Source organism: Akebia trifoliata, chromosome 5 (genome assembly GCF_017979445.1).
Source record: "Akebia trifoliata isolate Shusen 1 chromosome 5, ASM1797944v1, whole genome shotgun sequence".
NCBI classification, from domain to species: Eukaryota; Viridiplantae; Streptophyta; class Magnoliopsida; order Ranunculales; family Lardizabalaceae; genus Akebia; species Akebia trifoliata.
The window spans coordinates 28,000,016-28,014,704 of NC_141379.1; the positions used below are offsets into that span (position 1 = coordinate 28,000,016).

Consider the following 14,689-nt stretch of genomic DNA (forward strand, 5'->3'; position numbering starts at 1 on the left):
ATTATAAGAATATATAAATGATTTTAAAAAATAATAGAAATAGGGGAGAAATTGATTGTTTTTTGTGAAAATCTTTGATAAATTGGGAATCAAACACAAGTGTGCATAGATTTACAATATTCACTATAATTCCTTAAATCTAGAGCCTATTTGTAAAGAACAGATCTCTCTCTCTCTCTCTCTCTCTCTCCTCTCTCTCTCTATATATATATATATATATATATATATATATATATATATATATTTTGATGGTGTAAAATGTTGAGACCTGAGAGGGAGGAAGTTATAATTTAAAAGATTACTTTTCAAAGATTCATTAGAGAAATTATATGAGGGCATTTCTATCTAAAAACATGAGTTATTGTAGCAAATAGCCCTATTTTGGGTGTTAGAAAAAAATGACCCTCTTTGCCTTGCCATAAACGTTTTATACTAAATGTCCTAGAATTAGTAATTTTTAATATAAAAAAAGAGAGACTCTATTGTCACATCGACTTTTGCTAACACTACCCCCATCTCATATATAAATCACCAAAGATTAAGACACATCTTGAGGTCAAATTAGCAAAAGTTGGTGTGGCAATAGCAGCTTGCTAAAAGAAACACACTTTATTTTATAAAATTTGTACTTAAAAACACAATCATAGCTCTAACATGGTCCATAGTTTTTGTATTTTCACTCGTCCTATATACATTGCTTGGTTAATATATTTTTGTATTTTTTATATAACTTGATTTTATAATTATTGTTATTATGCTACTCGTGGCCTCCAATTAGTTACAAAAAACAGTTCTTGATCAATATTATTAGTAGCATTTGATAATTAGAGTAATATTTTAAAATTTTAAATCATTACATTATTATTATTATTATTATTATTTAATGATAGGGGTGTCCGAACTTATGTTAGATTAGGGGGATTGGAATAGCTAGTGCCAAGACATATGGATCCTTCCCTCGGGCACGTGCAACATCCGCACATCGCACGCACTGAGTAAATGAGGATGTGCCTTCACTGGTGGCCCCGAGGAAATATTGCTCATACTGGGTATCGAACTCACAACTTATGAACTCCCATTGCTTATTGGATCCGAAATTACCATTGAGCTACCCCCTCAAGGTTCATTACACTATTGTTGTCTCTAATTATAATACTCAACACTATATTTCGCTACAATATTTGTTTTTGAGGACATACATCATACATGATTATAACTATAAGAAAGAAAAAAAAGTTTAATGTGATGGATGAAATGAGATTCTTTATGCGAGTAGATTTTCAATATTTTTAGAGTGGATTCCTGTATTTTGAGAACATGAACTGAAGAAGAATTTGTTCCCAAAGCTCTAAAACTAGATTTGAGAGTGGGAGTGACACCACTAAGAAAAGGATATGATCACGAAGAACCATATTTCAAGTTAAAAAAAAGCAGCCAATTGTTCACACTAAAAATTAGTTATTTCTAAAAATAGCTCTATACCCATTTTGGTAATTATTTTCCATAGCTGATTCCAATTCTTTTATAAAGTTGATATCCATTTTCATAAAACAAATTTTTTTTTTAAATCATTTTATAAGTGTTAATTTTACATGGTACTTTCCAAGAAGCTTAAGACTAACGAGAGCATTCAGAGACCCTAAAGAAAGTTTAACATTTTTCGATATATAGGTTAGAAGTTTTGGACTTGACTGATTTTTTATGAGGATGATCTTTATGGTGAGGAGATCATCTTCATAAAATAAAATAAAAAATCAGCTCATTCTGAAACTTCTAATCCCATCAAAAGTGGTTATAAATAATTAACGGACCATAATTCTTTAATTTGTAATTTAGGGTTAGAAGTTTTGGAATGAGCTGATTTTTTGTGAGGGTGATCTCTTCACCATAGAGATTATCCTCACAAAAAATCAGCTCATTCCCAAACTTCTAGTCCATGTTTTGAAAAATATTTGACACCATGTTTGGCTCTTTTTAGGGCCTTCGAACGCTCCCACAACTAACAACTACTTTTGTGGTTATTTAATTAGTAGTTTTTTGGCACAATTTCTTAACTGTCCATATGAGTTTCAAGTCCCAAAAGAAATTGTGGCCAATTGTTTGCTTTACCCATCTTTATAAATAATTTACGCTCACGAAAATGGGTAATGTGAATTTTTTTTGCATTTACCCATTGTTGTAACTTTTTTCATATCAAATTCTGTGATTTGTATGTATGAAGTTCATTTCTATTTTCATAAAACCACTTTTTTTTCCTTTAATTTCCAAGTTTTCATTTTTTTTTTTCTGTGTTTTTAAAACCGGATCGGACTGATGGTCTGATCAGGTCCGACCAGATTTTTAAAAATAATCAGTTTGGTTCTTTTTGAACCAGCATCTTATAAAGACTCATTGGTTTTTTTCAAAACCAATGTTTCGGTTCTCATGAATCGATTCTTGATATTTAAGTACTCCATTCTTGAATCAATTCTTGATATTTAAGAGATTATGAGTCCGACTAACCTTACTAACTTAAAAAGGGAAAAAAAGACCTTACCAAGGCTTATCCACCGTCAAAACAGAATCTTAAGATTTGTAACAATCTCGAGGTTCCGTGGATGAGTCTTAATAAGGCCTCTTTTCCTTACTCGGCAAAGTGTTAATTAAAGGTTATTATTAAAAAATATCATTTTTATTAAGAGTTTATCCACAAAGGAAATTGAAAATCTTGTAGATTTGAAGAAAACAGAAAGATTCATTAATACTTTTTACGTTTTTTAATTGATTGATAAAAAGTCCAAAAAAATTTTCTTCTTCTTCTTTTTTTTTTTTTTTCAGTATAATTTTTATATCTTAAAAATTAGTCAATAAATACAAATTGGTCCCGAACCCTAGTACCGCCATTTGAACAAATTTTATGTTTGATTATTGGTTCAGTTTTTAAAACATTGTTTCTAGGCGTTTATTTTTTTTAGAGTCGTCATGAATGCACACGGTTTTGGTATGTGGCTGACGTGGCAAAGGCGTAGAATCATAGATATTTTTCATCGGGATACACAAGAAAAAGATGTGTGATTTTATGCCCTTGCCATATCAGCCGCATACCCAACCGTGTGCATTTATAATTATTCTTATATTTATTTTTTATTTTTGCTTGAAGCTTAAAGATTAATACCTACTTTTAACCACAATGGTCACCAAGGTTCCAAGATGGGAACACAAACCAAAGTGCAGTGTTGTATGGAAGTGTGAAAGAAATAGCAAAGAAGAAAGGGTGCACACCAGCGCAGATAGCGCTCGCTTGGGTTCATCAGCAAGGAAGCAATGTGTGCCCGATTCCGGGAACCACTAAACTCGAAAACCTTGAGAATAACATCACCGCTGCATAGATCAAACTCACTCCAGAGGAGAGGAGTGAGCTTGATGTCCGCAGCGTTGATGCTGATGTCAAGGGTGATAGATATCCTCAAGTATTGATGAAATTAAATTGGAGATATTCAGAAACTCCCCAACTCAACTCTTGGAAGCCAGAATAATAAGTCATATAGATGGTCATAAATTATAAGAATCTTGATAATCAGACTACCCCACGTGGCACACTCAATTGACTTTCCTGACGTGACAAATTTTGGAACCATAGATCTGTATGTCTCAGGATACAAAACTGCACTTTCCCATAAAAATGTGTGTCCCATTGGAACTGTGTATACCGAGGCGTAAAGATCTACGATTCCTTGATAATTATAGTTTTGGATTAGTAAATAATGTGATAAATCCTTGATAATTGTTTGTGGATTTTTTTCTTGATTTGATAAGAGTTATTGATTATGATGTGTGTTAGATTTCTTTTCAAATTGCTTATTATTTTTTGAAAATTTACTCCAATGATGAATGATGAGGGAAATACAGAATTGGATATGAACTTCTCACAACTTACATAATCGAGCATGAAAAATTACAAAAATGGACAATACGTTGGATTAGTTGAATTTTTTTTTTCTTTTTGAGAATTACCCAAAATGTGATCAACTTTGAACAAAATTCTCATTCCAGCTCATTATTCATTTTAATTCCCAAAACATGAAAAGCAAGCTACTTAACCCCCACTTTAGTGCAGCCATCTTGAATTGCAGCTTGGGAATCATGGTTCAAATCTGACGGAGGAAGAACTTGAGACCCACACAATATCTGCCTGGAAAGAGGGAAAATTGCATCTTGACAGACAAACTAATGGGCATGGAAGAGCATTTCCGAGGCGTCTAGTCCATGTAAGTGGTTCTTGTGGTGCAGTTCCAACCTTCTCTAGCATGCAACCTTCACAGGAATGACCCCAACGAACAACATCATTGAAGGATAAACGTGGGCTCCCTGAATTCAAGATGGCTGCACTAAAGAGCTTCCAAATCTTCACTATGAATGGGCAAGAGAAAAATAGGTGATACACTGATTCTTCCTTCTCTCCACACAATATCAGTATATATTGGTTTGGTTTCAAAAACAAAATATTTGATATGGATTTTGTGGGCAGCTTGATTGGAAAAGTGGCTGCAGATCATAATCATAAATGGATATATAAGGAATTTCTTGTTTGCATGGCATAACACAGGAGACATAGTAAGCAAGTCTTAGCTATATGAACATAAGTTTGTGATTTTTTATGTTTCAAATTTAATTATTGAGAATCTATACTTATTTTGTCCTGTTAATTTTCAGCATCCAAGGACATGGGAAGCTTAGTTTCAGTCTGGTATAAAGGTTCATATACAAACATAAATTCTCTCTTTGCAATTATCATGCAAACTTATGAGATTTAAGAATTCATCCCCTCATTTGTTTGTCTAATCCTACAGACTATAGGTTTGATTGCAGTTAGAGAAGGTGTTGTCCAATTAGGGGCAGTTCACAAGGTTCTCTCTCACACACACACACGCACACACAGGAATACTCAATGCAAAGCTACAGAGGCAGAAAAGAAGAAAAGGAAGAAAGCCAACAAATCATCCTCAATAGAAGCTATGGATGCCAATGTCTGGTGTTGAATTGGATGAGTAATTTTCTTTACCTGTCTCTTGTTATTCTTGTGCTATACTCTTTGTTTATGAGCAATTGAATTTTCATTTTGTGGTGGGTTCAATGTTTAGAACATTTTAAATTGTAATTCATTTTTGATAGGATTATAAATTTCATGTTTTTATCCATTTTTTTAGTATCCTAGTTAGTAATGTATGATTATAGGTGATGTGTGTTTTGTTTAGTCTTTAATGGTGTGGTGTGTGGGCAGGCCAATGTGGGCAAGGGACTCTGAATTCTTGGGACTCCACAACTCCTCTGCTTTTCTTCCCGCCTCCAGAAAAGTCTCCAGACCTCAGCGGTGAGTTTACTAATTTTCAGAGTTTTCTAATTGGGTTCAGTTAATTATGTGAACTTGTATTATTTGCATCACACGTGGTTATTGCATATGTTTTGCTTAGTAATGAGTAATGGTAGGTTACATTTGACAATTAACCGTGTACTGTTGAAATAATGGATAGAATGTATCTTGATTCGCTGCCCTTGCTCGGTGAGCAATTCAAATGAATGCCAATAAATTTGACAAAATTGTTCATGACAGGTTGTCACTTATTTAGTTTCTTATGAAGTTTTTTTACTTTTGTTTCTGTTTATTTATTCACTTAATGATACAAAACTCTGTTGATGACAATTAAAATTTTGATGGATAGGGCCTTTATTTACATTGGCCACAGAAGTTATTGAGTTAAGAAGAAGCTCAAGTATAAGGAGTTTTTGATTAAGTCAACTAGCACAAAATCTATAGGCCAATCCATTTTCTTGCTCTTAAAGGGATGGATCCATCTTGACATATGGGCTTCTGCCGAGCTATATGATTGAGTGATATCGTCCACGAACGAGACATTTCTCAAAAGTTAGTCATTCCATTTTATCTCATTGTTGAATCAAACGATTCAAATAAATCGGACAACTCAATCTCATTCATGGACGAGACGTCAAAGCACAAGTTTTAAAACCATGAGAGGCCTTTATTATTGACTGCATTTTCAATTTATTGGAACTTGTAGGAGTTGAACCACATGTTACTATCTTCCACTTGGACCACCCTCAAATACTTGAAGATGAATATGGAGGATGGCTGAGCTCCAAAATAATGTAATTTTACACCCTTTCCTTTGTAGTATCTCTTTTATTGTTTGCACATAAGATTTCATGTGACATGGGTTGGGTTTGTTTTCTGGTTCAATGGGGATTTTACAGAATATGCAGATGTGTATTTTATAGAGTTTGGTGACAGGGTCTCCCACTGGACCACTATCAATGAGCCCAATGCTGTGTTTTTATCAACCATTGGCGACCCAACATTTCCACCTTCGATTTGCTCACATCGGGCTGGCTATCTCGGCTGCAGGCCTGACAATGACTCTGTGGACCCCCACATAGGAATGCATCATAGTTTGCTAGCACACTCATCAGCTGCCAATGTGTACAGAGAAAAATATCAAGTGAGTTCTTTGGCTTGTATTTAGGGAAAAGTTGATAGGCCCCCCACCTTGGCTCATATATTGTTTGATCTTGACCATATATACTATATCAAGTGAGTTCTTTGGCTTGTATTGTTTGATTTTATCTTCTAAAATTAGATAATTTACAACAGGTGGTTCTGAAAATAGTTAGACTTATGAAAGTTGAAGACGAGGGGTATGTGGGTCTTTTCATGTTGTTAGTTGGGGTCTAGGTCATCAATATCAAAACATAGGGGTATCTCCAATATTCAGCAACATGTGAGGGGGGCAGGTGTAAAATAAATTTAAAAAAAAAAAAAAAAAATACCCTATAGCGACAGTCGCCGACCGTCGCTATATCCTTATTTTACAGTCGTTTTTTCTGACTGTCCTCCGACTGTTTTGGATAGTCGTTTTTAAAAAAATCACTTCTTTTAAAACGACCTTTTTTGCGACTATAGGGACAGTCGTTTATTATGCTTTATGACGTAGTGGAGGATTTTTACAATCTTGTAAAATGATAAGTTGGATGGGATACAAAGTTGGATTGGTGGTGGTTGGAATTTGTGTGACTAACAAATTAGAGTTCATCCTTGGCTCTTCCTGAACAATAAGCTCATCTGATGGTAAATCAATTTCCTTGGTCAAATTTGTACAATCAACCTGTTCATTGGGAATTTGAAACACAACTTGACTCTCGAGGACTATCTCATTTGAAAATTGATCATTCTTTATTTTTTCTAAAGGCACAATGAGCTGACCTAGTTGGACTTCTATCATTGTTTTTGTTGGAATTGTAACCTCATTGGGTTTCAGCACTTGATTATCCATTAACTTACCAGAACGTAGTGTGTGGACTGCTTAAACAAAGTCATTAGAGGAACCAGGTTGACTTGCTATCTCATACTATCTTTTTGGGACAGTCTCTCTTGGGTTAGGCACAGTTTGACTAGGAAAATATCATTTGTTTCTCTCCTCAAGAGAGAGAGATAATTGGCTTAGTTGAACCTCACGATTTTTAATTGATTGTTCATGCCTTTGATTCCTTTGATCCTGATCTTGCATGAATTTTTGTTGTTGCTTGAACATCTCTATCACCATTGTTTCTAATGCAGAGTTTTTTTGTGCAACTGGGGGAGACAGTAGATCATAGGATTGACAACAATCGCTCTTTAATCAAACATATGGGGTAAAGAGTAAGATGCTTGTGGAACCAAAGAAAGATTAGCATTGGATTGAGATTGCCTATTATAGCCTTTTTGAAAACCTAGAGTAGCACCCTATTGGATAGGTATGTTCTGATGATAGGAGAAGTTGGGATGAAACCTATTGTCAGAGTGGTAAGTTTGATTACACGAGTTTGGAGTGGGTTTCCTAAAAGTGTTATATGACCCAATAATATTGACTTGTTCTGTGTTGGTCATAGGACAATTCTCCGTGCGGTGGTCAAAAGTTTCGCATATGTTACATTCGAAAGACATCTCTGAATTTACTTAGAGTGCATGATATACCTCCTGGTGGTTAGTTTTGATGCTAAAAGCATCAAATTTCTTATTTAAGTTTTGCATAGTACTAACCTGAGTAATCATTATGTTTTTGAGATCCGGATCACTTTTGATCTCGTACATTCCTGGTTTATTGGTTCCAAAGTCACTTCTATCAGAGTCTCCTAAATTGGTGCTCCAGTTTCGAGTACTTTCAGCAAGTTTTACGAGGAAATCGTAAGCTTGATTTGGAGTCTAATTCATGAATTTTCCTTTATGCATAGACTCCAAAAGGATACGTTGGGCTGTTATAAGACTACGATAGAAGAAATTGACCAATTGGGCTTTATCAATCCCATGATATGGACATTTTACAAGCAGGTTATTAAATCTTTCCCAGGTTTGGAAAAATTCTTTATCGGGTTTGCCCTTGAAGTTTTTAATGGCATTTTTCATTTGTTCTATTTTTGCCATTGGAAAGAACTTAATTACGAATTTACGAGATAACTCATCCCAAGTTGTGATCGAGTTAGAGAGCATCGAGTTCAACCATGCTGCTGCATGATCTTCTAGAGATAGAGGGAACAACCTTAACATGACATTTTCATCATCAAGGTGACCATTTTGAAAGGTTTGACATATGATCAGAAATTTGTTCAAATGGTTGTAGGGTTGTTCACTCTCGAACCCATGAAACTTAGGGAGCATATTGATAGTGGCTACCCTAATTTCGAATTGTACCACATTAGTTGTTGGCAAGGTAATACATGAAGGGGGAGTGGTTGTAGTGGGTGCGAATAACTCCTTAAGAGTTCGTTGATCTTCTTGGATCATTTGAGGTGGGGCAATTGGTTAAGCCATCTTGGGTGACTGAGAGATAGGTGAGGAATCGAATTATCTTCTAATCCTTTAAAGTGGATGAGATTTTGTGATCTCGGGGATCTTCTACCTAACATGCACTAATGATGAACACAGATAATAGGGAGGAATTTCACACATGCTTGATGGGTTCCTATTAGACTAGACAGCTCCTAACTGTTTCAAAGGGATAGTATGAGCTTCCTACCCAATTATCTGAAATCGAAATTGTAGACACCTCATTTTTGCATCCGCCTGATTAATCGACTCGTCAACCTGATCGTAACGGTTCCCAATGATGGATGCTTATTCCAATGCTTTATTTTGTTACCAGATATGTTTCAGAAATCTGGATAAGGTATCTCGAACTGACAAAACTGTAGAAACCACGCTACGCTAGGAAAATACGATTCCAGAAACATAGAAATCATCATCTTGCAAACAAAAAGAAGTTTCACGATAAAAATCATTAAAAAATGATCAAATTATCAAAATACTCCTAACCTTAAAATAACCCTAGAGCCTACGTTACGATTAGGAAAACCCATTCAAACACATAAAACAATAAATCGAAATCAAATAAATCATTTCACCAATTTTAACAGAATTTGACGAAATTACGAAAATGCCCCTCATAAAGTTCACAACCATTTCACACAAAAAATTTCATAAATGACACAAACTAATATTTCCATTGAATTCCTTACGAAAAATCGATTCTAAAACATCTTAGAACATTAAAAACTGACTTAAAATGTGAAAAATCCTCTCTGGGGGCAAAACGGTAATTTCATAATTAAAAATTTTGAAATTAATAAATAAAACATTAAATAATTAAAGTGAAATATTAATGAAATTAATTTAAAATTTTAAACTAAAAAATCGATCAATCGAGCTCTCATGGAAAATTGTTGAGGGTTCGTGAGATATTTCTTTAAGGACCCCTCCATTTGGGGGTCCAAAGAATTAAAGATATAATAGAGGAGGGTTCTCCAAAAATTTAAAGTCAATCAAGCAAGACTAAGGTCAAGGTATTAAAGTCAATCAAGTGAGACTAAGGTCAAAATTAAAGTCAATTAAGCAAGACTGAAGTCAAAGATATTAAAAGTCAATCAATTAAGACTAAAGTCAAAATATTAAAAGTCAATCAAATAAGGCCAAAAGTCAAAATCATAATAGAATTCTAATTAAATAATAACTCTATCTAATAGAGTTCTAACTAAAAAATAATTCTACCTAAAATAATTCTAATTAAAACATAATTCTACCTAAAACAATTCTAACTAAAACACAACTCTAATTAAAAAATTCTAATTAAACACTAACTCTATCAAAATCAACCCCTAAAAAATCTATAAATAGAGGTGCTCACACCCTATTTTCGTATCAAATCATAAACCCTAAGAGAAGTAGGTCTAAAAGCCCCCTAGCCTCCCATAAACCCGAGTTTTGGAGCCCCAACTCCTTACCTAATATCCCTTCTTCGATTTTAACTTAAAAAACACCTAAAAGCCTTTCAAAAACACCCCAAAATCGACAACAAAATTCGAAGAATCCAGATCTAAAGAAGAGATACCTTGCCTCGGAGATCTGAAATTAGATCCGGAGACATAACGAAGTAAAGAGAACGGTACAAGGAGCTATTTTTGTCAGATCTGAGGGAATAGAACCGTTGCGTTCAAAGGTAAAGTCTATTTTATTTTATTTCCTTTCTTTTTCTATCTAGGTTGTTGTTAGCAATGTAGACTTATTTGGGTTAAGTAGAGACCGGCATTGGCCGGGCGGGGTTGGTGCCTAACACCTTCCAACCCCGTAATGTGATCCCCGGATTCAGTTTTTCTTCGTAGATTAGTATATTTGCCTTTTAGAGTCAAAATTTGGTTCCTAGACCGTAATAACTAGGTGACGACTCCCAAACCTCGAAGGTCAAAAGCGGATCCGCGCACCCTGCGGATCGAGGGCGCTTTCAGAAATCAGCCAGTTTAATCCCCAGATGGGATGTGGCGAGCAATGCTGAGAAATGACACTCTTAAATCACTTCTTCGTCTAGAATAGACGTAGTCTATCCCCCTCGTATAGTAGGGTACAGCGGGGCAGGATTTCGCTTAGACAGTGACTTTGATCAAGAAGTGCAATTGGTGCAACTCAGGCTAGCTTTGCCTATTGAGTTCGATGTGACCTATGGTCAAGTCTAATCAGATTTTAATTAAATTTAGGCTTGTATGAATTAATTTCCTAATAGGGCAAGAATGCGGTGATGAAATCCGATTCTTATATTGTTTGTGTCATCTTCGTAAGGGTGCCCTTTTTACTATTGTGTAATCTGACGTGTGTAATTAACTTACTCAAATTCATTACAGAAACCCACTGGCAAGGATGCGTGGGGGTTTAGAGTTTTACCTCCCATTCTAGACGGGCATTGATCGAGTTTAGTCGACTCGGGTCATCGACACCAAACTCGATGTATGAACCCGAGGAGCCGAAACATTTACGTCCCACTATCGTCCTCCCTTAATTCTATTACAATCCGAGCCTTCTTGGAATAATTAAAATAAATAAATTAATTAAAACTTCTAAAAAGAAAATCCTACTGTAATTCTACTTAAAATAAAAAAAATTCATGTTCTTCGTCAAAGAATCGGATCCGGGTGGTGGAATAAAATTTTCCACTCACGTTGCTCCTCGTCGAATCCTTCGGCTAAAAACAGAAGACAAATCAAAATAAGAATTCCAGAAAAATTATATGTTCATTGAAATCCAAAAGTCTGAAGAAAAATTCTACAAAATTTTGAAGTGCGAATCTCGAGGTTTGACCGTAGCGCCACAGTTGACCCAGGCGGTGCAAAATTTTTTGATGAAATTGACTCAAATTTTAGGGTTTTATTCGTGCTGACTTCAGGAATCCAGTAGTATTTTTTTTTTCTGAAATAAAAATTTTGATTAACAGAAAACCAGATCAGATTTTCGGATAAAAAAAATATTGGATTACACCATTGTCCCCAACAGCGGCCCCAATTTGTTCGAGCTATACATGATGATAAATAAAATAACAAAAGAAAACCTTGGTAAATAAGGGGTCGAACCACAGAGACAACGTTAATCCAAAGAATTTTTACTTTCAATTCAATTCAAGTTTAACAAACGATTTAAAAACAGTTTGTGAGAGAGGATTTATCTAAAATAAACTACTGAAATAAAAACTAAAAAATTACGATAGAGAAGTATAGATCAATTTGATCTACCTTCACAAGTTTTATTAGTGAATTCTAGTTCTCTTTTTATCTCGATTCACTAAACAAAACTAATGTTTGTGGATCGGAAAATCAAGCAGTTAAAATATAAACGAGATCAAAAGTATACAATAATTTAGGAAGAGATTATTAGATAAAAATTAATTGTTCTCTGTGAAGCATGGTTCTTCTTGAACTTATCAAAGAAAGAAACCATCAAAATTATGAAAAACATTTAATATTCAACCTAATAATAAAAACCTACGTTATCTCAATAATTCAAGTCGTGATTATTAGATAAACATTGATTATTCTCTGTAAAGTATGATTCTTCTTGAACTTATCAAAGAGAGAAACATCAGAACTTTGCGAAACATTCAATAGTTAACCTAATAATACAAACCTAACATTATCACAATAAAACTATGAAGTAATTTCGAGAACAATAAAAATACTGACAAATCTTGCTCCGACTTCCTTAACTGATCTAATGGAGATTTAGCCAACAATCATCGCAAGAACAATAAAGCAAAAATAAAGTAAAGAAAACAAGGAAAAAGAAGAGAGATGAGATAAAGAAATTATCTTTATTGCTTGACTTGAAATCGAGAGAGTCTCCTTACAACTTTCGTAAAATTAAAAAATAGAAAATAAAAACATAAATTAAAATAACAGAAGTTGATCTCCAGGGAGATGAGGTATCCCTCCAAAGATAATATTCCTTTTGGTCTAGTCTTCTATTTATAGAGAGACCAGATTAGGATTTCGTGGGTAATTAGGGTTTCGGAAGCATTCTGTGATTACAAAAATATCAAAGTCCTACTTCAATACGAATGTCTTTCAATCGCCAAGCTTCAGTACAAATTTCGAGGCTTGACCTTATTAGTTGATCGCGCCGCCGTCGTTGACCATGGCGTCGTCGTAAAGTTTTGGTCAATTGACTTGACTTTTGGTCCACGGTCTTCTTTTGGATCCTGGATTACGAGGTAACTTCGGATTTTCTTGATTCACTTTGAAACTTCACGAATAATTCTTGTTACACGTAAATAATAATAATTAGTTCCGAATTACATAATTAAATGAAAAATACGAATAATTATGGACTAACAATAAACTATATGCAATTAGAGGATTTAGTGTATAATTTACTGATAAAGTCTATGCAATTAGAGCTCTAGAAACGACTTTCTAGACCCTGATCACGTACAGATCTTCGATTCCCAAACTTGTCCATGTCATGAAGTCATTTGTGTATGCCACCTGACGAGTCATATTATCAAGACTACATATATATAGAAGGGTCTCGTTCAGCACCCAAGAATTCGCCAACATTTTGCCCAACATATTTTGTCCTACATGGGTTACAAGTTTCGGAATGGGCTGATTTTTGGTAAGGATGATCTCTACGGTGAGGAGATCATTCTCACCAAAAATCAGCCCATTCCAAAACTTCTAACCCCATCACAAATGGTTTTAAAAAAATGGACGGTCCACCATTTTTCAACTTGTAAACATAGGATTAGAAGTTTTGGAATGGGTATAGAGATCATCCTCACCAAAAATGAGCCCATTCCAAAACTTCTAACCCATGTAGGACAAAACATGTTGGGCAAATTGTTGGGTGCTGAACATTTCCCTATATAGAATAATGCTGGAGTGACACATCCTAATATAAAAGTTTGTAAGAATCATAGATGCTTTTCACTGAGAAACAGTCAAAAAGGATTTATTGTCCTACACATGGGCTTTCACATGATCATGATGTGCAATATGAGGTACAATCTTGAGGTCTCTCTAGCATAATTTCTTGGTTGCTTCGAGAAACTCCCTATTCATTCTCCTCGTGGGTATTTGAGAAAATATATTTTAATTTCTTCAATTAGTCGAAGTTTTATATATATATATATATATATATATATATATATATATATAGAGAGAGAGAGAGAGAGAGAGAGAAGAGAGAGAGAGAGAGTATACATGCATGAAGAACAATGTGAACACGATCCATGGACCACAACTATATATATATATATATATATATATATATATATATAGATATATATATAATATATATATAATTTCTTGGTTGCTTTGAGAATCTCCCTGTTCATTCTCCTCTTGGGTCTTTGAGAAAATATATTTTAATTTCTTCAACTAGTCGAAGTTATATATATATATATATATATGGAGCACAACCATATAAATGTATATACATAATTTCTTGGTTGCTTCGAGAAACTCCCTATTCATTCTCCTCATGGGTCTTTGAGAAAATATATTTTAATTTCTTCAACTAGTGGAAGTTTTATATATATAGGAGAACAATGTGTAGGAATCTCCCACCTGTACACTCTTCTAATTAACCCCAATATTAGATTTGGCTGACCCTGATCTATTGCAATATGGGTTTTTGGGGGTGGATACCAAGTAATCCGTTCAATCGTATGGTTGAGTTGAGCCATAACGAGAGCAACGATGGGTTGTCAGCCAACAGTGTACTTGCTCAAAATCATAGGTTGCCCAACAATCTACTTACTCAAAATCGTAGGTCAACCAACAATGTAGTTGCTCAAAATCGTGGGTTGCCCAACAATGTTGTTCCTCAAAATTGGGGGTTGCCCAA

General features: G+C 34.5%; 1 long non-coding RNA gene across 2 annotated transcripts; it reads left to right on the plus strand.

Moving 5' to 3' along the window:
* The first annotated feature begins 4,074 nt into the window (after nucleotides 1–4,074).
* Nucleotides 4,075–6,172, plus strand: LOC147401934 (uncharacterized). 2 transcript variants are annotated; one of them, XR_015178234.1, is made up of 6 exons: nucleotides 4,075–4,414; nucleotides 4,508–4,593; nucleotides 4,693–4,734; nucleotides 4,849–5,027; nucleotides 5,261–5,350; nucleotides 6,057–6,172. It is a non-coding gene; the product is annotated as an uncharacterized LOC147401934 (long non-coding RNA). The 2 variants fall into 2 exon arrangements; XR_015178233.1 differs by lacking the exon at nucleotides 6,057–6,172 and having other exon boundaries at nucleotides 5,261–6,020.
* Nucleotides 6,173–14,689: the final 8,517 nt, after the last annotated feature.